General features: G+C 35.7%; 1 protein-coding gene across 2 annotated transcripts in view; it reads left to right on the top strand.

Moving 5' to 3' along the window:
- The window catches only part of LOC107194154 (furin-like protease 1), a 306,619-nt gene that overhangs the window by 80,638 nt on the left and 200,861 nt on the right, over positions 1-25,120 (top strand). The gene's annotated exons all lie outside the window — the stretch shown is intronic.

The raw sequence follows: 25,120 nt of genomic DNA, 5'->3' as shown, positions 1-25,120 counted from the left end.
GTCAAAATGCTAAACACGCTAATGAAACTCAAATAAATGTCAGAAGAAATACGAGAACGTCTCGTCTCGTGGCAGTACGACGCCCATCCTTATTCTTGAATTAAAAGAATTAGAGGGAATGTTAACTTACTTGCCGAGATGACTTTATAGGTATTAAATACATATGCATATATTTGTTGCATTAACGCAGTTATTAAAATTAGCTGCATTTTAATCTCTTACTAATATAATTTACCTGATAGCGTATTCAGTTTTATAAATAAATTTCTCACATGTTTCGAAAATCAGAGTGAAGAAAAATCTAAGAGCTTCTGTATGAGAGAAATAATAACTCATTCATCACTGATATTTGATAAATTAAGAAAATCAAAGAAACTAAAGACGAGTCTTTAGTAATTACATCCATTTGAATACATATAGTAGTTGTTCAAGTTATTACAGCCCCAGTACGAAAAATATATTTCTTTTGTGTTTGCACAGAAATAAAATCACAATATCAAGGTATTTGCACTGCATAATTTTTAATTACCAAATGTCCACCAAAAATACACAAGAAAAATTAAATTCAGCGTATGTTATTATAAAAAATACAGCTGAAATTGTAAAATCGTCAGTTTATGCAAATGGCTCCAATAATTTGATCACCTACTGTATGACGTTGTCTCCTGATTTCACACGATACCCCTCTTTTAATTTGTTGAAAGAAATACTTTTATTATGTTATTTTACTTAATTAGATGTATAGTTTGTCATTTTGCATGGAGGCACATGCTAGGTGCACGTGAAAAGTTTTTTTATACGCGGTTCCAAAATATTTCTAATAACATTGTAGATAGGACGGGCGATATTCAGGGATCACTTCGTCTTCGATACTTTAGAGTTTCACGATAAAAAAATGGATGTTCCTTAATTTTGCCAGTTTCATAAATACGGATAGCTTCATAAAAATCAGCCGTTTAATCGGATGTCGCAGAAGTTTCTCAAGACGAGCGTCGCTAAGTACAGAGTAGGAGTTCCGATTAAAAGCTCATGAAGTTTGTTTATGAATTTCATGCATCTTTCATAAACAGCGTTTAACATTCAGAGTACTAAGACCCATCGCGGAGATTTAAAGGGCCATTTAAACGAAAAATATTAGGGAAAATTCTCTAACCCGATAATCTTAAATTAATCAGAAACACGCAGTTGTCATGAAAATACTCCAACAAAAAAATAAAAGCTCTGAGTTACACGCCCTTACAAGTTAATAAATTCATATGAGTCCTTCAATACTGAGCAACTTTGGTGCATGTAGCTTTCTAATACAACAGTTGTTTAATGATTTTTGTGAATGTTATCTTTTGTAAGGTCTTCGTTATTGTATATTAATATTAAAATTTTTTTTTAATATTTCCTACTATGACTTTCCTGTAACGGAATTTTCGTTCCAACGATAAATTTTTTATTCTAGAGAATGCATCTAAAGCACCACGACTTCAATTAAGCTTTAATAATTGTACTTAAATATAGGAAATTGATGATTGTAATCAAATGTACGAAACATTTAACACAATTCCAAGGAAACAGAATCACATATTTCGAGTGTCTTTGTACAAAAGTTTATGTAAATTGTAAAGAAATTGGGTTTTATTAGTATTGGAAATGCCACCAATGGTTGAAGTGGAATTAAAAGTGACCGAAAAAGATCGTAATCGGTCATAACGTATGAGTACATTAATCATCCGTCATCGTTTCAGTGATCTCAATTCGTGCGCATTTGAAAAAAAATGTCTGAACGAGGAGATGATAAACGTAACGTGAAAAAGGGTCGAGGTATTTACGTTCTCGATTGGAAATCTTTTTTTTTTTTTGCACGCTAGAAATAACTGTAGAGTGTAATACCGTAGACAATAACTTGCTACAATTTACGATTTTTAAAGAAACGAGTGTAATCTATTAACGGGATACTTTACAAACGAATAAATAAGGCTAGGTATATCTAGATAAATGACGATGATACGCGATGGTATTCGTTTTCGAATATAAATTAAAATTTATTGAGACAGCTGACAGTCGTTGCCATTATTTGTTCGTGGAAGATTTCTCAAGTGAAAGTTACTTATCCTTAAACTACTGCGTGTAGTATGTCGTCTATAATTTCCCAAGAATTATACCTGCACCGTATTATTTCTCATAATAGACCAAGCAATGTTTTTATTTGACATTTTGTCTAGCTCTATCTATTTTCGAATTATTTGTCTTAACAGTTTTTCATCTTAGAATTTTGAAAGGAGCTGTCACCCTCCTCCTCCCACATGAATCTTGGCCATAAAAAATATTCGTGTCTAATATTGTCGGTTATTATATCTCTATGCGGAGTTTCATAAAAATCGACGTGTACCAGTTGGCTCGTTTGTTCCCAGTTAGGTTCATTCCGCCACATTTTCCCGCTACTACGGCACCATTTAGATTTGAAACTTTCACGGCCCAACACCACGCAATGATTCAGCTACATAATTAAAATCTCTGGTTGGTGACTACTGAACTGGAACACGAGCAGGGCCCACTATAATAGCGAACTAACTCACGAAACACCAATATCAGTACGTCATTTGACTCTTGTCGAGGCTGACTACAGTAATTGCGAAATGTTCGATTATTTTTTACTGCACACCAGTAGTAAGAGCTACCCTGCAGACTTTATGCATTTTGTGGAATATCCGTTCGTCTAAAATTCATTATACTAGCATAAAGTTTATTCAAGATTTTTTTTTACTTCGAATCTACTATAACCCTTAACAAGGTGAATAAATTTTTCTTAGCGTCTACTTCGAAAATTAATCCATAGAGTTCTATATCTACTTTCATAATCACCCTCAGGGGAGACTGAAGTAAACCACTAGTAACATTTTTTAATCATCCATAACTCGGAAAGTAAGGTATACAGGACATACATTATGTGCCCAGAAAGTAATTAGTTTCATTTTGTAAAAATTGTTAGAACGTATACAATGCTCCGAGTGCTTCTGCCATTCTTGATAGCATTGCTAGAAATCTGTATCTGTGAAGGTGTACAAATTCGAATAGTACGAATTACTCGAATAATTCGAATATTCGTAACAGCCCTAGTTCAGAGCCTGTGTGGTGGCATTTTTTATTTTCGGCCACTGTGCGGAATAAAGAAACCACACAATGCCAGTCCGGGTTGTAGGCTGGATGTGAAAGGACTAGAATTTCTTTGTCATCCAAAAACTCTCTGACAGTCAGTCAAGTATCACTCACAATCAGTGGGTTATCTCATTCTCATTACTTTCTGGAGACATCTTCATGTATGTTCATATGACGTTGTTTTTATTTTATTTATATCAGTTTATATAATTTACCTCCTGAAGTATTAACATGCATTTATAAATCACCCTGTATGTGTTTTCAGAATAGTCGTGTTTTCTATACATGCACATACGGTAACACTAATCTTTCCTCCTTCCGCATAAGCATTTGAAAAGATCGACGTGAAACACCGATCTGTGAAACCAGTCGGTTCAAAATGAAGTGATCCCCGACTGTGCGGGATATTCAGGGAAAGTAGATCGGCTGTCGATTCGAAGCAACGGATGCTGGTTTCGGCAACGAGGAATCAACCCGATCTAAATCGGATCAGTCTGATTCCCGTTCGCCACGAATCACAGGTGTCCGCCGGCCTCATACGGTCGGTTCCGACGGCGATGTGCCCGATCGAAAAGCCCATTTCTCTTATTTTCTTGCATTTTATCCTGCCCGCATCGGTCAGTCGAAAGCTCCCCTCCTCGACGATTTTTCCAGCCGCGTTTCCACGCTAGTCTGTGAGCATGTGTATGTGTGTGTGTGTCGCCGTCCCTTTAACACGCGCGGTTTTTCTAATCAAGCCCCCGCGAACGGGGAGTCTCCTTTGACACGTTCCGTTACGGACGAAACGAGGTGAAACGTTGTTTGAGGTGAAAATGGTCGTGCAATCTGTATAATCATTAGACTACGCGAATGTTTATGGGAATATACAATTCTGTGATTAAGTTTGCGGAAACTGGAGTCAAGGAGAAATTTGTGTGCTCTATTGATGGTTGTGTCAAATTCTAAATTAAATAAAATCCACATTGAATTTTTGTTAAATTTTTTACTGTAGTGTGTTACTTATAAAGTTTAATATGAATTATAACTATTTTTTTTTTTTTACTTATTTACGATACTTATTACGATATTTTCGTAAATTTTACACTTCAGAAACCAGATATTTATTTTCTATGTTAGAAGTGTCACTTGGTTAACAAAAGTTTGTTGTTTATACATTTCGAGATGCGTTAGTATACATATGTAAATGCATAAGTCACCGTAGTTTAGTCATAACACACCGTAAGAAACCACTCGTCATTAATTCACACGAAATTTATGTACATCGCATAACATTTTAACACAACAACAAATTTCGTGTCGTCCCACGCATTTCAAGAGGCTGAAGCTAGAATCAACGCGCTCCACTCCGGATGCTGATTTAATCGAGTTAGTATTCGGCGGCAAAAAAGACTGTTTGAACCGGTGCGCAATCGTACAAAGTTCGGCATCAAATATTCACGACGATTCCGCTCCTCCTCGGGGAAACAACGCTTTTATGAACGCTGCGTTTGAAAGTACGCTTTTCGAGTCCATATAGCGTCGAGCGAATTTATTCTTTTTTTCCAACGGTATTTTTCTCTTTTATTTTTACAACTTCCCTCTTGCTGGCCGATGAGTCCATCAACCTCTTTTTTTGATTTTTCAAGCTCGGATATAAGAGCTGGACTCACGTTTCCTGCACACGTGATTGTCTCACGACCGACTCGACGACGATCCTATTCGCGTTTGACGAATTTTCGTTTATCTTATCTGGTGTCATCGGGAACTTTACTTTTATTGTCGAGATTCTCGTCGAAACGATGTACCGCGACCGTCAACTATCGTGAAAAAGTTTGAATAGCGTGCGTATAAAAGAAAGTGAGTGTTAAGTTTCACGGTAAAAGTCCCATTTCAGACGATATTTCCGACTGGTAGTTTCAAATAATTCATCTTTTTATTGTAGTTTTTTCATAATCATACTTCTTATCATATTTTTAGCGAACTGTGGAAAGTATTCCGCAATTACCAATAATCGGACTTTTTAATACCGGTTTTTGTATGTATATTTGGTGTATTAATCAGTTATCCAGTATATTCTGTCAAATTCAGTATTTATTTTCGTGCAAATTATAAGCTTATGCTGTTTTCGTGATATATGTCCTAATTTTTTAATGTTTGTCGTCATTTTGAAAGAGGAGAGGGATGGAAAGGTGTTTTAAATTAAAATTGTGTTGCTAGTTTATCGAAGGGAAATAATGGATTACTTATTGATATAGCCAATATAACACATGATAGTTAACATAAGATTTCAACATCTACAAAAAATTAATAGTTTATCTTATCTTAGGTGCAAGGAAGGCCTTAATCGACGAAAAATATTTATCTCGTACTGATTTTTATAAAATAATGTACTGAATTAGGAATGTGCACAAAAATCTGTAGTTTATTTTTGGCAAGCTTTTGTTGCTTGTAAATTTACATTTGATTTAAACTGATGAGTAGAGAATAATCAAATGAACAGAAAATAGACGATACACCGCCACCCTGAAGGTATGCAACAGTTAGAAGCAACAAGTAATTTACATGTACAGTTAATAATCAGTTTTGATAGTAACGAAGTTTCGTAGAAAACAATTTTTATTTTACGCTTTCAGTTTATTTTTGGGTCAGAGGTGTTCTTTTTCTTTTTTTTTAAAGTAGTTAAAAATTAGATTCTAAAATATTGTTTACGCTAATAAATATTTAAAGTCGTAGCGGATAGAAATTGGAACGGAAATATTGTTAAGGAAATTTATTGATTTTCCCGTGCAGATCGATAAACATCGATTGATAATGGCTGATAGTGACATTGACAAGGGGTTGGGCTTAATCCCCCCTATTTAATGCGTATTTAACGCGTAAATGCACCCCAGCTTTTCAGGGTACGCATCAACGGCGTGAAACTTTAAACGCGCTTGACTGCGATTAAAGGCTCATTATTATATTGGAACGTGTTAACATTCGATTAGCTTTCACAACGAGGGTGCACGATCATAAAGGAAAATTAGATTCGGGTTTTCTTGGTACCGAATAATATTTTATATTTTATTTTATATCGGCTTGAGTAGTATGTGGATCATTCGATAAGTGGAGAAACAAAACAGCTGTTGTTTTAATATGGTTTATTCAACGAATCTCACAATTTACCTATTTTTCAACATAATTCCCTAACTATAATTATAGACTTGCCCATGGCTCTACTAGCTTTTTATGCCAGTAAATAATTCTGTCTTGTTCTCTGAGTCAGTTTTGCACAATGGTTTCCATTTCTTTGTTGCTTGGTTTTCGGTTCATAATAATGAATTCAGGCTCTCATGGCAAGTTTCCTCCTAAAGATTCATCTCCTTTAATCTTAAATTAGGTATAATACTTCATAGTTGGTTAGAAACAGTTCAAGGACTAGGTATCATTGTTCTCTTAATAATTGTTTAATAAACATCTTTTGATAACTGAAATTTTCTGAAGGTCACTCAGGAGGGTGACCTTGACAAAATATTAAACAATCATCGAAATCAGAGGTGACTCCGTTATTGTAAACATTTACCGATTTCTGAAGTAACCGGGTAGAGGACGTGACATATGTCAACCAATCTGTATTTATTTCTATTGCGTCGTCAAAATGTTCCATCTGACATTGTCCTACTAAAGAACAATTACGTTCCAATAAAAATTACATTCTACAAACATTATGTACGTCGCTAATGTTCCCAACATTCGTCCAAAATAAAAACAGTCGAAATAAAAATACAACTAAATAGGTACGACAATTACTATGCATCAGTCGTCGATACTCCCGGGTAATTTAACTAGAAGAACCACCGATCAGGGAACAGAAAAACGCAAAAAAAAAAATTGTAACGTTCGATTCTGCAACGATATATCGTGCCATTAATCCCACGGATCGGCTGTAGGGCAGCTCGAACGAACGTAAGTGTTAGTCGAACCGCCGTGGCGTCCACCCGTACGGATTTCAAAGCTAATTAACTAAAGTCATTATCCGATGGGGGCTATTCGCAAACGCCGTGATTATACAGCCGTTTAATCGGCTTCCGACAGCCACGTAGAAAACCCCCGGAACACACATGACACAGTTCCACCTTGCCCCGTAAAATACGTAATTCTATAATTTCCTATTGTCCGTTGGAGACAATCGTACATTTGAGAATTAAATCCCTTCCTTCAAGTCTTTCCTTTTATCTCCAACGAAACAGGAGTTGTTCTATGCGTTTGGTGAGCTTCTTGGTATTATTATTTTTGGTTGAAAGGTTCCGAAAATTTGTCACAATGATACAGGAAAGAAATTTTGTGAAGATACTGGGTAAAAAATGAAATATCCGTAGATCATAATCACCTGAGTTGTGATTTTCGGTAGTTAGAGATTTTAGTTTTTATGGAATTTTTAATTGTCTAATACGTGTTGTATGAAACTCGTGTCTTTTCAGCGCACATTCAAAAGTATGAAGAACGTAAAAAAGTATAATGCCCGAATAAAACGATCGAATTACAGCGGAAATTCGGTAACCTGAAAATTCTGATTTTATTAAAGTTTATAGATTTGCAAAGGAACTTAGTAGAAGTTTCTTGCTACTTTTTGATTCTTTAAGGTTAGAGTACCCCTTACAGGTTAATGTGTGTTTTCTTATTTCCTGTATATCTAGAAAACTGTAGTCGATATAAAAAAATTGTTTCAGTGAAAAGTTAATGTAATATTTTGCTGTATAAAACTGCCCCATGAAATTGTTTAAAAAATCGTTTACTTATTTAATTATTTATTTAACCAATAAGTTGTCGAGGTTTTCATATCACACTTTTATAGACCATGGAAAGCCACTAAATTTTCATTGGAACAATTTTGTTGTATCTACTATAGTGTTCAAAATATACGGGACAATAAGAAAGCATACGTTAAACTATGAGAAGTTTTTTCACCCTGAAAAACCAAAAAGTACCAGAAAAACGTATTTGATACTTTTATTGAGGTCTTCTACATACCTGAAAATTTTCAAAAATGTCGAAAGTTTCCGGTTATCGAAGTTCTCTGGTGTTCAATGAAGACATGTTCATTATTATAAGTGAGTGCAATTAATCACTCTAATTGAAGGCATCAACGTTCGTGCACTATTCAGGTCAACTGCATCTGAAATGGGAAATTGTCTGTCAACTATGCATTTTACTGACAAGAACCTTACGAATTAATTAGGCATTAGTGTTTACACAAAGATAATCGAATTATTCCCAAACTTAAAAGTACTTGAAACTTGTTCGATTTTTCAAAAGAAGTAAATACGTCCAACAAAAGGTATTCTCGCGAATGCAGAAAATCTATTTAATAACGCGAGCACGCATTCATCGAGAACCATGGCACATTCAATCCGCTCTTGGTCATCCGCGTCTACAAATAGGACTTCGGGAATAGTTATATTTACTTCGATCGCGACAACCTGGATTCCAGCCCCTAATTACGCTAGCGTGCCGACGCGCTGGCCGATGAATCCCGTGGTTGCTGAGAGAAACATCCTCTGATTTCCATTCCAGATAAAATCCCGTAGAATATGTACGGAACGACGAGTCGGTTCACAAAGGACAGATTTCGATCTCCGTAAATTGCTTCGGCGAATATTGATTCCGTTTAACAACGGCCGCTGCGGCTCTCGGAATTGTCGTGGTTTTCTGTAAATAATATCGTTGTGCAGGATTGTTCCAAATCGAATGTTTAGTCATAGGTAGTATGTAGTTTTTGTTGATTGAAATGAGATAAAAAACTTGTTCTGTTAAAAAGTTACAATGAAAATACCTTTCGCCGGTTGATTACCATTTCTTCAAGCATCTCCGTAACTTTATGCAATCGAAAGTCTTCGATGGCTGTAGAAGAAAAAGAAGAAATCGGTCGATCGGGTACCGGGACGGGTGTCAAAGCCGGAGACTTTCATTTTCGAAACGGAGACATGTATTTTTGATAAAATAATTTGTATTCGATTCGAAAATGCACTGTCATAATAAACTCATAGCTTTATTTAAACGGAAGATTATTTGATACATTTCGGTTTCATGAAAATTGGTATTTTCTAATTGTATGAATTCTTCAAATTATACAACTACAATTCTTAATTAGAAAATACAGTCATTTCTCGACGAATGCAACACGAACGAGACAGTTAAAAAAAAAGTCATTCAAAGTTGGTTAGAGATAATTGAAGAAAAAAAGTTGTTCAAAGTTGATTACAGACAATTCAAGAAAAAAAGTCATTCAGGGTTGGCTAGAGGTTAGTGTTTTTCGGAAGTTGATCCTTCGAATGTTTGCAATTTCATGTAGTACAACCTAATATAATAGGAATTATCTACGCATTCTGTTAATAATATGGTACTGGGTCACATTCGACCCGGTACCAGCCGCGAATGTACCAGTCCGCGAGGGTCCACGGCAGCATTCGACAAACAGAACGTCGAATGCAAAGCCATCAGTTCGAGCAAACAAGTTAATCGATCTATCGCACGAACTCTCCGTAATGCCGAAGACGTAGTAGTTGACTCGACCCGAATCGAATCGTTAAGTGAACAAATTATGCAACTGGTTAACGATCGCAACGGGACGGCCCGCAGTCTCGCTTGATCTGTCTTTCGTTCCTCACGAACCGAGAGCCGGTGGCCACGAATCGATTGCGATAAACCGGTTAACGATAACACGAGCGTCAATCGTGGTTACAGCTTTACGAGCGGCTAGATACCTACTCTCTCACGGGGCCACTGATTTCTTTGCTTTCCAGTAAAAGTCTGCATCGGGAATAATTGGGAAGCCGTTGGAACACAGAGAATCGGTTGTTTCGAGCGTCGACAACGCCTCGAACACGTTTCTCCATCCGAGAAATGAAATCAAGTTTGCCTTTTGCTCGCGCAATTGATTTTTTTTTTTTCTTTTTTTGGAATTTTATTTCACCCTTCGACTCCCTCCCTTTTCAGTGGAACGGTATTGGGTGGCTCGTCTTTTTTCCTTTATTGCTTCGGGTCACAACGAATATAAACCGTTGGGTCGTTGTGTTTATTTCGGGGGAAATTATTGAATGATTTTCAACGGAATTCCTTTTTCGGTTGGTATTCGTTGATTTCTTATTTGCCTTTTCTTTGTGGTAGTTGCGTCGCGTTTGTAAATACGGAGATGCGTTGTTTGATAAGAATACAGGATGTTTTTTCTTCTTTCATGTTGGTGATCTTTTGTAGTTTAATTAATGCTGTATTTAATGCATGGTGAACTTTAACTGTTTAACGTCCGTTATTTTACAGATAATAAAGTAAATATTTGCGTTTTCGGTTGGGAAAGTCAAGTATTACTTCCAAAAATAAATAATATCAATATTTAAAATCGATATTTGCGGCTTCGAAATGACAAGGTACAACAAATTATATTAGTCTCATAATTTGAAATAAAGGATTTAAGCGTCTGGGCGTTAAAGGATAAAAGCTTGCAGGCTATTCTGAAAGTTTTAGTGTTACGTAAAGTGTGAAAAATGAAATTCTTAAGAAGTAGTATTTTTTACAAATTATAGTAAAGCACGGTTTTTTAACACACCAATTTCGAAGTTTTTCATCACTATTGATGAATATTAATATTTGAATTAAACACAAACTTTTGTATGAAATGAAAATTCATGTATTGTAATTTCACCTTGAATTTCTTTTAAGGACTTTGTTAATTATTCAATATTGAGTATTACATAGTTGATTAAAACATTCAGTGGGTTCGTGCGACAAACCGTTTTTTCGGATTAATAAATTTGGTTATACTTTTACGTAAGACAACTATTAATAGTAATGATTGTTTTGAAGAAAATGTACAAGTGTTTGCGTAATCGTAAACTGAAACATTGTTACATTAACATGAGACATACCAAGCAGCCTTAATTTGTAATTTCTTATAAAACTTATTAATATACATATATGTTATATGATATTTTTTGAAAAGGAACGAATTAAACGACTAATTTATCTTTTTCGACAACTCCGCACATTTTTAGTCTCGCTAGAAATAGGTATACGTAAACTGTAGTGTTAAATACTCTACATACGAGTCATTCATCGCTTAAAACAAATGTTGTCATAGAAAATGATTTGATGCACGAATAACTCAATGCTCTCTGACATTTATTGCCCAATGACAATCCGAGCTACGGAGATTTATAACTCAACAATTGCACAACTCGTAGCAGCAGAAGGACGACTTGACGTATCTCAAATTATTGTATTCTAGTGTTAAAGCATTTCCTGCTTTTCCAAACAATGGAATGTTAACAATGCAATGTAAATATCCAAATTGTCGGAAATTCTTCATTTTGTTTAATAATTCCGATTCAATTTCGTCGTCAACTCACCCGACCTATCGATCACTGAACAAATCTGTTCTATTATTTGCCTCGAAACGGACTACCAGAAACGTTTCCTCGCCGCTATAAATTTTCACGGATAAAAGAGTCTGTCCCGATTACTTCTCGGATTTAGGGGGCTAACTATGGCGGTCATATTCGCGGGAATTATTAACGGTCGTAAATTGCCGCGGTGACGTTGACAACTGGTACATGTAAGAATCCAATAAATGTTAACGAAAGCATGCCCGATGGATTGGGTCCGCCTCGGAGGGCGCTGAAGCATTTATTCTCTGTCGTGGGGACAGACAGAGGGACCCATCCATTGTGTCGGAGTTTATCGATTCTTTAGAATTCCTTCGTGCCTCGCCATCGAGGTTAATTTATCTTCGAGTCGGTGCGGGCTGATGGATGCGATGAAATCCCGATGAATCTTCGACATCGAATCCTCGATCAGGTCGCATTTCTTGACGCCTCCCCTCATCATTTGGTTACGACACTGTTGCATTGGTTATACCTTAGTCGTAGATTCTTTAATGTAATTGGAGGAATATTGAAGTAGCCAGGTTTCTGTTTCATTTTAATTAATAAGCATTCGATTATAATTAATAAACTAATTCTGTGGTCACCTGGACAAATGTGATGTGACTAATTTTCATCAGAATTGAGATATTTACTAAATTAACCTTTGATTGGCCGCGAGCCTTAGAATCACCTGGTCTGCCACTTGGGGCTTGTGAGATTCTATATGAAAAATGTCTATAATCTACATTATTGGTATTATTGCGGACGTCCGTTATGGTTGGCATGTACAAAGTTATGTTTTTTAAATTAATAGTGAAACATAATATATTATTTTTATTATTCAATTTTAAAAACAAAACAGAAACTAAAGGAGTGTCTACTTTCTAATTAATAAAAGTAATTATAATCTGTGTAATAATGTAAACTCAGCTATACGAAAGCACAAAATTCGCAAGATTGAAATAACAATGTTATGAATGTTTAAAGGTGGCTGGGGTCTGATAAATTCCACATGCCTGAACCGTAAAATTAGAAAAACCGTACACATCGTGTTTTGCCATCTGACCACAGATTTGACATTGCTTTTTATTGAACGAATGAAATGTTTTTACGTCTTTCTCATATTAATGGAGTGTGCTCAAAACTTGGGGTATGCATTGCATTAATTAATGTAAAGACGAATTATATTGTTAATTCTATATTAACATTCAAAAATCTTTATCACATAGACAGATATTCGATTGAGTATTGCAAAAACACGTATAAATTGATTTAAACAATTTCTACTCTGTATATGATTGACAATACTTCCAACGAAATCCTATAATCAGAATTTTCCAGTGGATACCTCTCCGTCCATATTCCATACATAGGAAAATTCTAAGTTGCGATCCCGTATGAGCCTCGTCCACTCGAGTTTCCGTTTCATCGCTCCGGCGATCACGTCGAGCGCAACGTACTGAAGTGGCAGCAGGCAAAAAATGATAAGGATATAAAAATTCCGACAATTTATAGTTACATATCAAACCCATTTCCAAACATACTCAACCACGAGCACAGTAATCTACTAATAGGTAACATAAATGAGGTATAATAGTCAACTAGTGACATTACAAATGATGGTTAAGCTATCCAAACACATGATATAACATAACACTAACAAGTCCAAAAGCTTACACATTTTACAGGTGTTTTAAAATCTTTTCCTTAACTACTACACTGGCTTACTTCAACACCATTCTCTGATATTGTATACAGGTTCAAGGGAAATTTTTTTCAAGCATACTCACCCAAAAGGAAAATTTATAAAAATCAATATCAAAAGGGGTCACTCTGTCAGTCAGTGTTAGTCGATTCAATAAACGCCACGTTACCTAGTCACGCGTACGATTCTATTTTTTATTCCGTTGTTTTGTTAAATAAATTAAATATTGATGATTAAGTGTTACTCACCGACACCCCACATTCACCACGTCGCGAAACGGATGTAATTAATGGCGGGCATATTTCAGCGGAAGTTAGCTCGTTAAATATTTGATGAGTGTATTACGGGGGCAGCCATAACGACTTCTGCGAGTGAAAAGTTTAAACGTCTTCGTACATCTAATTGCGCCGCTAAGAAGATTTCCCCCGTAATATCTGAACTATCTCTCCCCGACCTGCTAAAATTTCATTCGCCCGCCGCGCCGTGTAACTAGATTTGATGCAGCTGTTGCAAACGAGCGGATAGATGGCGGCGGTTTTTGACCCCCGTCGCTGATGGCGCATTAGTCGAAGCGGTGGAAATTCTGTTTTCTTTTTCCGGCGCTTCTAGCCACCAGTGGCGGCAGCTGCTGGAAATGTTAATTCTGTTATTTCTGTATGTATAATGTAGGAATGTACCGGTAACCGTAATGTCAGGTTCTAAACATTATTCGACATTCATCCCCTTAATCTTTATGTCGTGAAATCCTGTCTTTGTACAGGGTGTTTCGAAATGGAGGTGACTCCTCGTGTAAAAGTAAGTCGAAAATTTAGAATAAAATGTTTTCATGTCATTGTTTGTTTCCAAGATAATCGAAATTGAAAATTTGTTGGATACGTGTATGATTGAATAGGACTTGGGTATTGCGTCTGTTCATGACATTCCGTTTCTACTTACTGCCCGGACGTATACACGCATTTTTGATGATCTAGGAACTCGTTCTTTTTCAGAAATGGAGCACAATGTGAACAAATTTTACTCTATAATTTTAATTTACTTTCACCTCCGAAGAAATCACCTCCGTTCTGGCTGTACAGTGATTCTTCGATGAATGTGACACGAGCAACGGCGTTATCCGCGCCACTGGAGGAGTCCTCCTTTAGAACCAATCAAAACAGAGTAAACAGAAGCTAAGCAGAGGCTTGGGCAAAAAAACAAATATATGAGGGGATGAAAACATGGAGACATTACTGTATCACGATTTCAGAATCACCCTGTGTAGGTTGAATAAAAATTCGTGATACGATGGACGAGAAAATTATTTTTTCTGAATTAGTATGTCGAAAGTATGGAATGCAACTGTTACATAGGAGGCCTGTTTTTTGAGATAATCAATTTTATATATTTGTGTTTTATTGGGGTGAGTCGTAAGTGCCTGTTCAGTTGTATCACCTTTTTTGGCGCTTAAGTATTTTACTTAAGTAAAATTGTTCATTTGTTTATTTGATTTTTCATTATAGACTTCGATTTTCACTGATTATAATTAATGAATTATAATTAACAAATGAGATAAACATCTAGTTGAAAAGCATAGCTTCACTGTAATGGGTCCGATTATATCGTATGTTTGTGATTACAGTCGATCCAATATTCTAATGTTAATAGTGTCCATTATCATATTTAAATAAATTTGTAGCATAAGTTGAGTAAGAAGTTATGCCTTATCCTAGTGGGTGAGAATAAGCTCTATTCGTTACTCACTGTTTGTTCTTATATCCATAATTATAAAATATTGACTCCCTTATGTCATTCTGATAGTCAGATAATGATATGGTGAATAAAAAAGAATTATGTTAGTTATGTAATAATAATAACGGACTTGGCAATAAATATTTTGTAAATATAAAATGAGTTTATTCAAGAAATTGTAAGATCAATTGGATAATAATTATTATCGTGAACAGTTTATAATATTGGTGACCTCGTTTAACAATTTCAATTGTCGCACACACGCCCTCTTTCTCTGTCTTATACTCAGCATACAGCTTGCTCTTCTAGAAGAATCTGATAAATATAAAATTAAATTAGCTACAAAAAGTCCCCGAGGGTTAGCGACATTACTTTTGCAGTCGGTCAATTAACTAGATCAAGTATACATTGATTTGCATATCGATCAGTAACGTAGGAATTATTATAAGGCGGTACAATTAAATGATAGCTTCAACAAACCCCGTAAAATAGCCACAGTCTTTTCGAACAGTCACCAGTAAACACGATCGTCACTGGTGGATATGGTATAATGAAACTGTTTGACAAGTGTAAATTTCACCGCAGCACGTGCGTGCTCTTAATTCGTGAGAAGAGACCGAGAGGGATGGCCTCGAACGCTGACGCGTTAAATCGCGCGCTGGAACGGAACACGGCCCCGCGGCCGTTTGAAAAATGGCCCCGTAGCAAGACACCGGATTTCCGCTCGTTTAGGCCCGCGAATGCGTTAATTGCATCGCAGGGATAAAAAATAAAGGGGAACATGATCCGCGGTTCGGGGCCAAGCGGCTATTTCGCGCGTAATTATACTCGGTGTGCGTTGCAATTGCAATTGAGCCAGCCTTGCGATTGCAAAACGTCACCGCGGGAAAAGCTTGTTGTGCGGAGTAACATGTTATTATAGCGGTTACCCTGAAAATTAACATCCAATTTTCAGCCTGAACTTTCCATAACTCCGTTTAAGTGTGATATGCTCGTGACACGGGGCGCAATTTATTTTATAAATATGATTTCGAGCGAACTTTGCACAGAGGCGGGAAATTTGAAAGTGTTCGGCCAGTGACTATTTCTTTTCTAGCTGATGAAACGTATATTTTACAACGATAAAGTAGTCCCTGTAGCGAGAAATGGAAATGAATCGATGTTTATTATTATGCTTTGTGGTTCATTATGGGTAATTTTTGTAATGTAATCAATTGGGCAATGGGATATATTTTGTAAAAAATGTTGATTTATTTTCTATAATAATTATGTTGGTGTTATTCATAAATCACCGACACTGCGGAGTGTATCATTAATTATAAATCATCCTAGTATGTATGTAAAACATATTGGTACGATATAAATTTGGAATAAGAAAACTGAAGTTATTTATGATCAAACCTAACTATTATTATTATTATGAGTGAAGTGCGTGCTTTGAGATATTTACACAAACTGTTATTGTTTAAGGTAAGTTTAAATAGAGCCGGACAGAGGCTTCCCTGTGTACCACACGACGATTATTTTGAATTCTGTAATCTTCTTTTATTTCTGACAGTTTACTATGTTTTTTACATATAATGTTACTTCCTTTTGTGGTATAACAAACACCTTATTATTACAATTATTATTATTATTTGACTTCGTATAATGTATATCTTTGCAATAAATTTGATATTCATTTAATTAAATTATATTCGGTTCTGTAAACATATGTTTCTCTTTCAAGCCTCCCTTCATTTCTAGATATCTAATCGGCCAATTTTTTTCCCAGCAGTTTATTACCGAATGTCTCGCGAGAGCTTCGCTTTCGCTTAGCAGAAAGTCTATTTACACGTCGCGATTACAATTGTATACGTGTATTTTATTTACAGAACTGGATACCCCCAGCGTTGCGTATTTCGACGTTTTCTACGATAAAATTTATCGAAATCCGTATAAAAAAAAAGTGTTAAATTTTTTCCAACCGACAGAATATTGCTATATGTATATATGTTCGTAACTGAAAGTTTTGGATTTGTTTTTGCGATTGCGAACTCGATGATTATTTCACCTGATGATTTTTTGGAAAATACCGTGGAAATTGATTCGCGTTACCTTCGATATTTGCGTGTGTTCGATGTTCAGTTCGAAATTACCGTAGAGTTGCCTGTGGTAAATAAGCTTTTTAATATTCGTGTGTAAATAGGAACGCAGTGTAGTTGTATATAAATTTTGTTTTAATATTTCAGAAATTCAAAGCATATTTGACAGTCACTTCGCTGGAAATGAAAAAGTCGTAGGCGATGTTTAAGTCCTTACGATTTCTTTCTGTTGAGAATCTCCTGGTCGTACTGGTTTCGACGATTTTCAACGAAAACACTTTCTGTCAACTCGAACCTCGCGAATGTTCGGTGAAATTTGTATCGCTCAAGCATGTGAATTTTTTAAAAAGACACCATGTACCACAGTGCTGAGAATTATTTAAACCGGGACATTCGGAGAGTCACGTTCTTCCTCTAAAACGTAGAATCTGTTTCGAGAATCGAATTCAGCCCCAGAATTCAAGTCAGATCTAGCTGTAAATGTATTGCGACGAAATATTGCACATTTCGGCGATCCTGTTTCTCTTACGTTTTTAGTCTTTCTTTTTTGGGCAATAATTAAACGGGTATCGATGTGCATGTAAACATTATTTGCGCGAGATTTGCATGTTTCGTTGAAATACATAACAGTGCTTGAAAAATTTGAAAGTTGAATGAGTCGTCGAGGGGAAATGATATTGTATAACGTTGAACAATGCATCCTGATGCTTTTATATAGTGGTAGATGTTCCGCCAAACAGTGGGATAAATAAATGGCGCGCATAGGCATTGAAAACCGTGAATTTAAAAGTTACATGCGAAGCCAACGTTCTCGTAGTACACACGAGAACTAAATGATTCCACGAATAAAAATATACTGATATTTTGGTATTGTTTTTTTCAAGCTAATCTTTAACAATGGGTGTTTCGAAAAAAATTGAAATATGATATTCTTCCAAACTGATGATGACCACTGTTTTTCGTAGTTTAAATTTTTCTTGTATTATTTAATATAAACGTAAGTTAAATAAGAATTCATGATGTTTTATGACAGATATTGAGACATTAAAAACAAATCGAATTAATCATTTATTCAGGTTTTCCTTATTGCACATTTTACTTTCTTGTGCGATATAAGTGCATAAAATCAAATGTTGTCAATTTTAAAGAAAGTAGCAGTTGGTGTTAATTTCGTGTTATAAATGTTTCATTTGGTACAGGAAGTTTCAGTGACGTTAAAAGTAATTTTTCGTGTCCTTTCGTATTTTTATCGCTTTATTTCTCAACAGAAATTTCGTATTTTAGGTTGTCCACGGATTGTAACTAGAATCACCGGGATTACGTTGCATGGCGGAAATCCCTTTTCGACCTGCATCCGCAGCTTCCTTCGAACCGTAAATCCTTTTACAGAAAGGAGGCCGGAGAAATTATTTTTCTCGTGAAATTTCGGCGTTACCTCTCTGTAATCCCAAAACTGCTTTGAGGATAAAAAATTATGTTATTGCTACGAAAATATCTTGCAAACATTTTAATTCAGTCCATTGTTTCTCTGTTTGGGAATGTCTTGGATACTAAACTTACAATAAATCAATGCTACGTAATTTCAAAATTTTGAACAACCAACGGGAGTTCAAAATTTATTATTTCCTTCACCCACAAATCGATGTCTGTCGAGCCATTAAAGTTTATCAATATTCATTTTAATAAAACATGTGTGATATTTAACACCAGTTGTACCATTATTTGAGTGTAAACTAAAGCACACAAGATTAATTCAGCGCGTTTGGGGACTAGTAATAGTTCAGTAACTCAGTTAATAATTCCTTCAGTTAATAATGAGTCAAGTTATTTTCCGTAAATGAGTCTTTAACTCCTGATTACTATTAGGCGAGTACAAAAGTTTTGATGGGTTTCACTCTGAAAGAGTAGTGGACTAATAAAAATTTTAATTATAAATTAATCTTATTTTGATCTTGTACGCGAACTTTATCTATAAATCATTTATTATTAAATAAAACAAATTTTCGAAAAATGGAAAAAATGGTTTGAAAGGCGTATAATGATGGAAGGAGATTACTTCGAAGGTGATCCTATGCACTTATTGTTACGATTAATAATAAATGATTTACACATAATGTCCCCCGAACTTTTTCATCAGATTTTCCTCATTTCGCGAGTCCGCGTGAGAACGTTCGAACGTTCGATCAGCGTCCCGACGCGTCGTTTCGGACGATTAACTCCACCATGATGGTGTCCGTACACGGTGCAGACCTTTGTTCCCTCGTGCGTGGCTTGCCATGTGGTACAGTACATGACAGAAAGTATCGTATTAAAGTCGAGAGTAAAGATTTCGAAATTTAAGCTGAGTTTATTGTTCGTGGTTTTATGTGAAATGCCCAACCCTTATATGATTAGATTTTATCTAGAGCTAAAGAACGTTTTTTTTTTTAACGCGTTCACTGTGGAACATACATTGCCCAAAAGTTTTAATAATTAATCAGAACAAGAATCACGGTCATTAGGAAATGAGTATATCGACTGCCATTAATTTTATTTTGTGCATCAATGCAGTTTAATTTTACAAACATTGATTCGTATTTCTAATTCAGTTATTCAGTTACTAAATCGCTTTTGTTCAGAATAGAATTCTCTGGGGCGAAATTTTTATTGTATTGTTTCGATTTATTTTGTTGTGAAAAGCACAGAAGATTTATATTTCAAGATGGATGATTCGTGAATTGCTGACGGGAAAGCAAACGGTCCCCGGTGAAATTCACGTGTTTCATTGAAACAATGAAAATCGGGTTAAAAGCAACGTATTCGATCGCACTTTAGGGACCGCGTTTTTCGAGACCGTCGTCTCTCGTGAGTGGTCAGAATTAATGGCCAGTTCTGGTCGCGCAGAATCTCTGGACGTAAACCTGTCTGAAGAGAAGTTACTTTCAATGTTCACCACTTAAAGCACTGTGATATTTAAGGTATTCAACGTAACAGTGCGTATGATTTTCTTAGAAACTTACGAGTGGTCTGTGTTTAAAAGAATATTTTATACAACATTTTACTTTCTTCAAATGGACGATAAACTGCTATAGATCGGCTGTTCGAAACTTTATTCGATTAGAGGTAATTTAGCAGTTACAACATTAATGTTTTACTGCTGTTATAGTAAAATGACCAACAGTATACGAAATTACATTAACACAGAGAAACTATAAAACTTCAGTTACTTACTATGTACATATTCAGTTTTATTTTAATTATGCCGCTAATTCTATGCACATGGCTGTTCGTTCGTAATTTTCTAAAACTTTGTATAATTAAATGTTCATAACGTTTAGTGATATTTTTATTTTGTTTTAAATCTGATAGAAGCTTTAAGAAGATCAAACAAATTTTTGTTTATTTTCCGTCCTTTAAACTAATAATAATAAAATAGACTGTATATTCACATCACATCATGTTGCTAAATGAAGTATGCATTCATAGTATTCATACATATCATGAATCTACAAAATGGAATAAAACTGCGACTTCAATAATATTTCACAAAATCATTATTCAATGTCTGACCCAGTCAAACTTTCGTGGTCAACTTCCAAAAATCAATTCGACCTTCGTGGACTGTACGGGTCAATTTGAAAATCTATATTTAATTATAGAAATTTTTAAATTAATTTCACACCAATACCTTACATATCTATATTATAATCTAGCGATAGACAAAATATATTTCCTTAATTCGATTTTAATTTGAGGACTGGTAATGCAATAGATTATTGAACAGTGCACGAGGGCTAAAAAGCTTGACATTGGCTTGGATTTCATGTCACGAATAATAGATGTAGTGGAATTTTAATAGCGTCCAATTTTCGAGTCCGTAAAACGCAACAGGCACCAAACGTAAAAGGGTCAATGCGAGAACGTTCCTTTGTCGCTTGTAATGGGCAAACATTCCCCCTCGACCCCTGGTGGCACAATAACTCGTCATCGGGTAGCAAGTTTAATTAGAAATCCCTCATATTAGAAGCGACCGATACAAAGGCCCGTTCTGGCAAGCACATAGCCGGAGGCCCCTTTTCGACCTCGAATCGCAGCTTCCGGTACAGTTGGCGACATGGCGCGTTATTTAAATTCAAATGCGACTGTCCACAACGGAACTGGCCGTGAAAGGGAGCCAAAGGAACCATCCTGCTATCACTGGCACAAGAGAACTCGAAATTGTCGACGATTGATCGTTGGGTCTTTATGCCCGGTTCAGACTTAAAACGGGGTTCGAATTTCTCGACAATTCACTTACCATAAATCCCTCTGCTGGGGAAGTGAAATACGTTCCACGTCGTCCCCCCCCCCCAAGTTTTTTAGGGTGTAGTAGATGAAAGGCTATATTAGAGAATTAAAAAGTTTTATTACATTTTATCTTTTGTAATATGTCACTGAATCGTGAAAAATAAACGATATTCCAAATTTCAGGAAATGTTAAACGTCTGAAAGTTTTGGGTTACTGATAATTAAATTAAACGTGCTGAAATAAAACTGTGTATATGTTCCTCAAAATAATTTACACTCGCCTGTGTGCTGTATATTTTAAAGTACTTTTAAGTATTATTTCTAATAATCTTTTCTCTTTGTTTCAGGTAAGCAATTAAATCAAAATCATGGGTTAGGACGCCTTCATTACCGCCAGAACAGCGACAGTAGTAACGTTTTTGTTAAATATGATTCGCCTGGGTGAGTTGATCAATGAATTTATGTATGATTATTTTCTACATGTGGCAAACAGGTAACATTTACGATAGATGACTCGAAGATTTGACTAGATATACACTCTCATTAATCAGACAACTATGTATCTAGATCCGTTAAAGTCTTGTGTAGATGAACCGTAAAAAATTTTCATCAAATATTAAGAACGTCTTTCAAAGTAAACCTTGATCTGGTAATTCAAAACTCTTGAACAGTAGTGTACCTACCGATACAAATCCTTTGTTTAGCTATAAAATCTAGCTAGAAAATCTTTAGCTATAAATAAATTATTTACATACAAATAGCACAGTTTTTAGATTTGGTGTTTTAACAAAATTTTTACAATGGTCTACCAAATAACAGAAACATTATTCAGGACTTATTAGATTTGGAAAGATTGAAAGAGTAAGTACCGCGAGAAAAACTTCACCTGTACATTTTCCATCTCATTACAAAAGGATTTTCAGTCGGCGAATATTTCCAAGTTGTTCCTACGCTCAGCGTGTTAATTTTGTAATTACTACGTTCACTCGTGTTGTTCAACAGTGTACCTTTTTGTGCACTTATCCTCCAATTAAGCACCATAAACAAGTTAACTCATCCTGTTGGTTATCGAATTAAAATCCATTTTCCCGTAACGGCCGCGTCCCATCGACGTGGAATTATGCAATTTATGGAATGCCACAGAATTATTAGTTAATCAGGTAATTAGGATTCGTTCGAAGGTAGAGGCAAGTTTATCGCCGAACAATCGGCGCATTAATCATAAATTGTTAAAGGTCGTTAAGCACGAGGGCAACTTCTTCGCGTTCCCCCGCGAATATGACGGCGAAGTGATAAGAAAGTGATTAACATGATCGAAGTGGCGGAAGTTGGCCGTAGACAGTTGGTGGCGGGTAGTTATTTTGCCACGTTGGCAGCACCCTTGGCCGTCGACTTTACGCTTGTTTTAGAGCGCCCTGGCCATTATTGAATCTTTGATCGGGTGCGCAGAACTTTCGCAATGCAATATAATGCGCGCTCTGCCATTATCCGCGTAACATCGCTCCTTTAATGTTGCATCGGTGAATCGAGCGGCCGGTGGAGATTATTCAATTATTTTACCGTCACGTTCAAAATATATTCGCGAAATTGTATTGGATTCGAGGTGAAATTTATGGACTCGTTTCGTGGATAGGAAAATTGGAACGCTGGACTGAGACAAATTATTCGGGGACAAACAAACATTTTCCTTTAACGCGTCTGCATTTGTTAAGGGATTACATATCTTTGACATGTTAAATAAGAGGGAAAATTATAAAGATTGTTTTGTATATGCAGAATTGTTGTTTATTACAAATTCTACATATACATCTTATTATATGTTATTTCCTTAGTAATTTCTGAAAAATTGAGCCAGGTATCTATCAGCAGGAGAAAATGGCTGCCATGTAATTATAATTCCGTTTTATTAAAACATCTGCGTTAACAGATACCTATATCTTTGTGGGCTTTTATCTGAAACTAGTTTTTTTATTTTATGTTAAATTAGACAAAAGGAAAAAAAAGAAAAAAAAAATTAAAGTTGTAGTTTCTGACAAATTTTCAACTTCTTTTATTATTGAAAAAGAAAAAATGCATTAATCAAAAATTCGTTTCGTCCAGTACTAGGTGTTAGTCTTGAGAATATTACCACAAAGTTTGATTAAAATTGGTTCAATAGTCTTTTAAATATTTCTGGTACCGATTTTGAATACTGCGTTGCGAGCAGAACGCTTTTAAATGGCAGCCATTTTCGTCTGTTGATAGATATATAGCTCAATTTTTCAGAAATTACTAAGGCAACAATATATAATAAGATGTATATGTTGAATTTTTAATAAAATATAATTCTGCATATACAAACAAGTTTCTTTAATTTTCATTCTTATTTAACAGCTCAAAGGTATGTAACCCCTTAAGGAATCCATTCGATGTAGATTAAAGTGTAGACGAGTTTCAATTAATTGAAGATTCTCCAAAGAAAAGTGATTATTTTACTAATGATATCGTCAGCTAAAATTATTCATTTCTCTTGCAAATGGGAAAGTCTGTTACGAAGTTTCTCTTGATTGGAAAATGTTATTTACGGAGAAAGGTCGAGTGAATGAAACGCATGAATGAACACGTGGTGCCGACTGGCAACGATTAATTCGTCGCTTGTATGTGACAGTTTTAATCAACGTTACAATTATTATAATATTAAAGCTGTTTGACATTTACGGAAAGAGACATTCTGTCACGTGCACATCAAATTAATTTTCATTATAGGAACACAAACCTAAGTTTCAAATTTATGTATGTCACATAAGAGCATGTTGTATAAATACTAACAATTATTGAAGACTCAAGTATATGCTTTTATGAAGTTTATTATACATGTAGTTTCATTTTGAAGATTTTCTGAAGTGAAAATGTTTTACCAATCTTGCACTAAAAACGTTAGTAATAAATATTACTAAATTACACAGCACCCCAAATGTTGCCTAAATTCTAATAACATTGAGAGTTATAACTCATTACTTACGTCTTCATTACGAAAAATTTTTTTTAAATCACCCCAGGGATCACCCCTTTCAAGACAATCCACATATTTTGGGACACCCTGTATAACTCAATTGTTCCGAAATTACCAAAGAAACAACACACAACAAGATGTATATATTAAATTTTATATAAACATTAATTCCGCACATGCAAACAAATTTTTTAATTTGCCCTCTTATTTAAAGGTATGTAATCCTAAAATTTAATTATGCACATTATTACACATTTTCTAACCTTGAAATTCCCAAACCTATGCTCTAATTTTCCAACCCCCCACCGTTTACCGAAGGCCCACAAGATCCACCGAGTTAGCGAGCTAATATAATCCAACGACGACCGTCAATCAGCACCTGCCGACAAAGGTTTCAATCAATCTCTTCGCGACAAAGCAGTAGCAATTTACCGCGGTTAATATTCACGGGGCGTATTTCAACGCGGGGCGTAGGATCTTTCGTAACGTATGCAGAGGAACTTTGGTACCCTTATGGGAACTGCGAGCAAGATTACAGTGGCTACGCGCAGGGACGGGGGGGAGCGTTATTTAGCCTCGGTCTGTAATTACAGCCAGGACACGCGACCCTCGTGACCCTCCCCGTCACGTTACGCGATCGTGATCTCGCGCGAGCGCTCACGTGAGTCAGTCGCCTGTTTCGCGTCGCTTTCGTCGCGATTTAACAGAGCTCGCGTATTCTGCGGACCAAACCCGATTTTCCGAGATTTTTCGCTGGAATGGTGTTTTTCCCCAACAAACGAACGCGCGTCGGCAAACAGACCCCCACCCCCTCCCTTACCCT

Source organism: Dufourea novaeangliae, unplaced genomic scaffold (assembly GCF_001272555.1).
Source record: "Dufourea novaeangliae isolate 0120121106 unplaced genomic scaffold, ASM127255v1 scaffold21, whole genome shotgun sequence".
NCBI classification, from domain to species: domain Eukaryota; kingdom Metazoa; phylum Arthropoda; class Insecta; order Hymenoptera; family Halictidae; genus Dufourea; species Dufourea novaeangliae.
The sequence above is the reverse complement of the archived record's forward strand: the minus strand, read 5'-3'. Positions and strand labels throughout refer to the sequence as shown.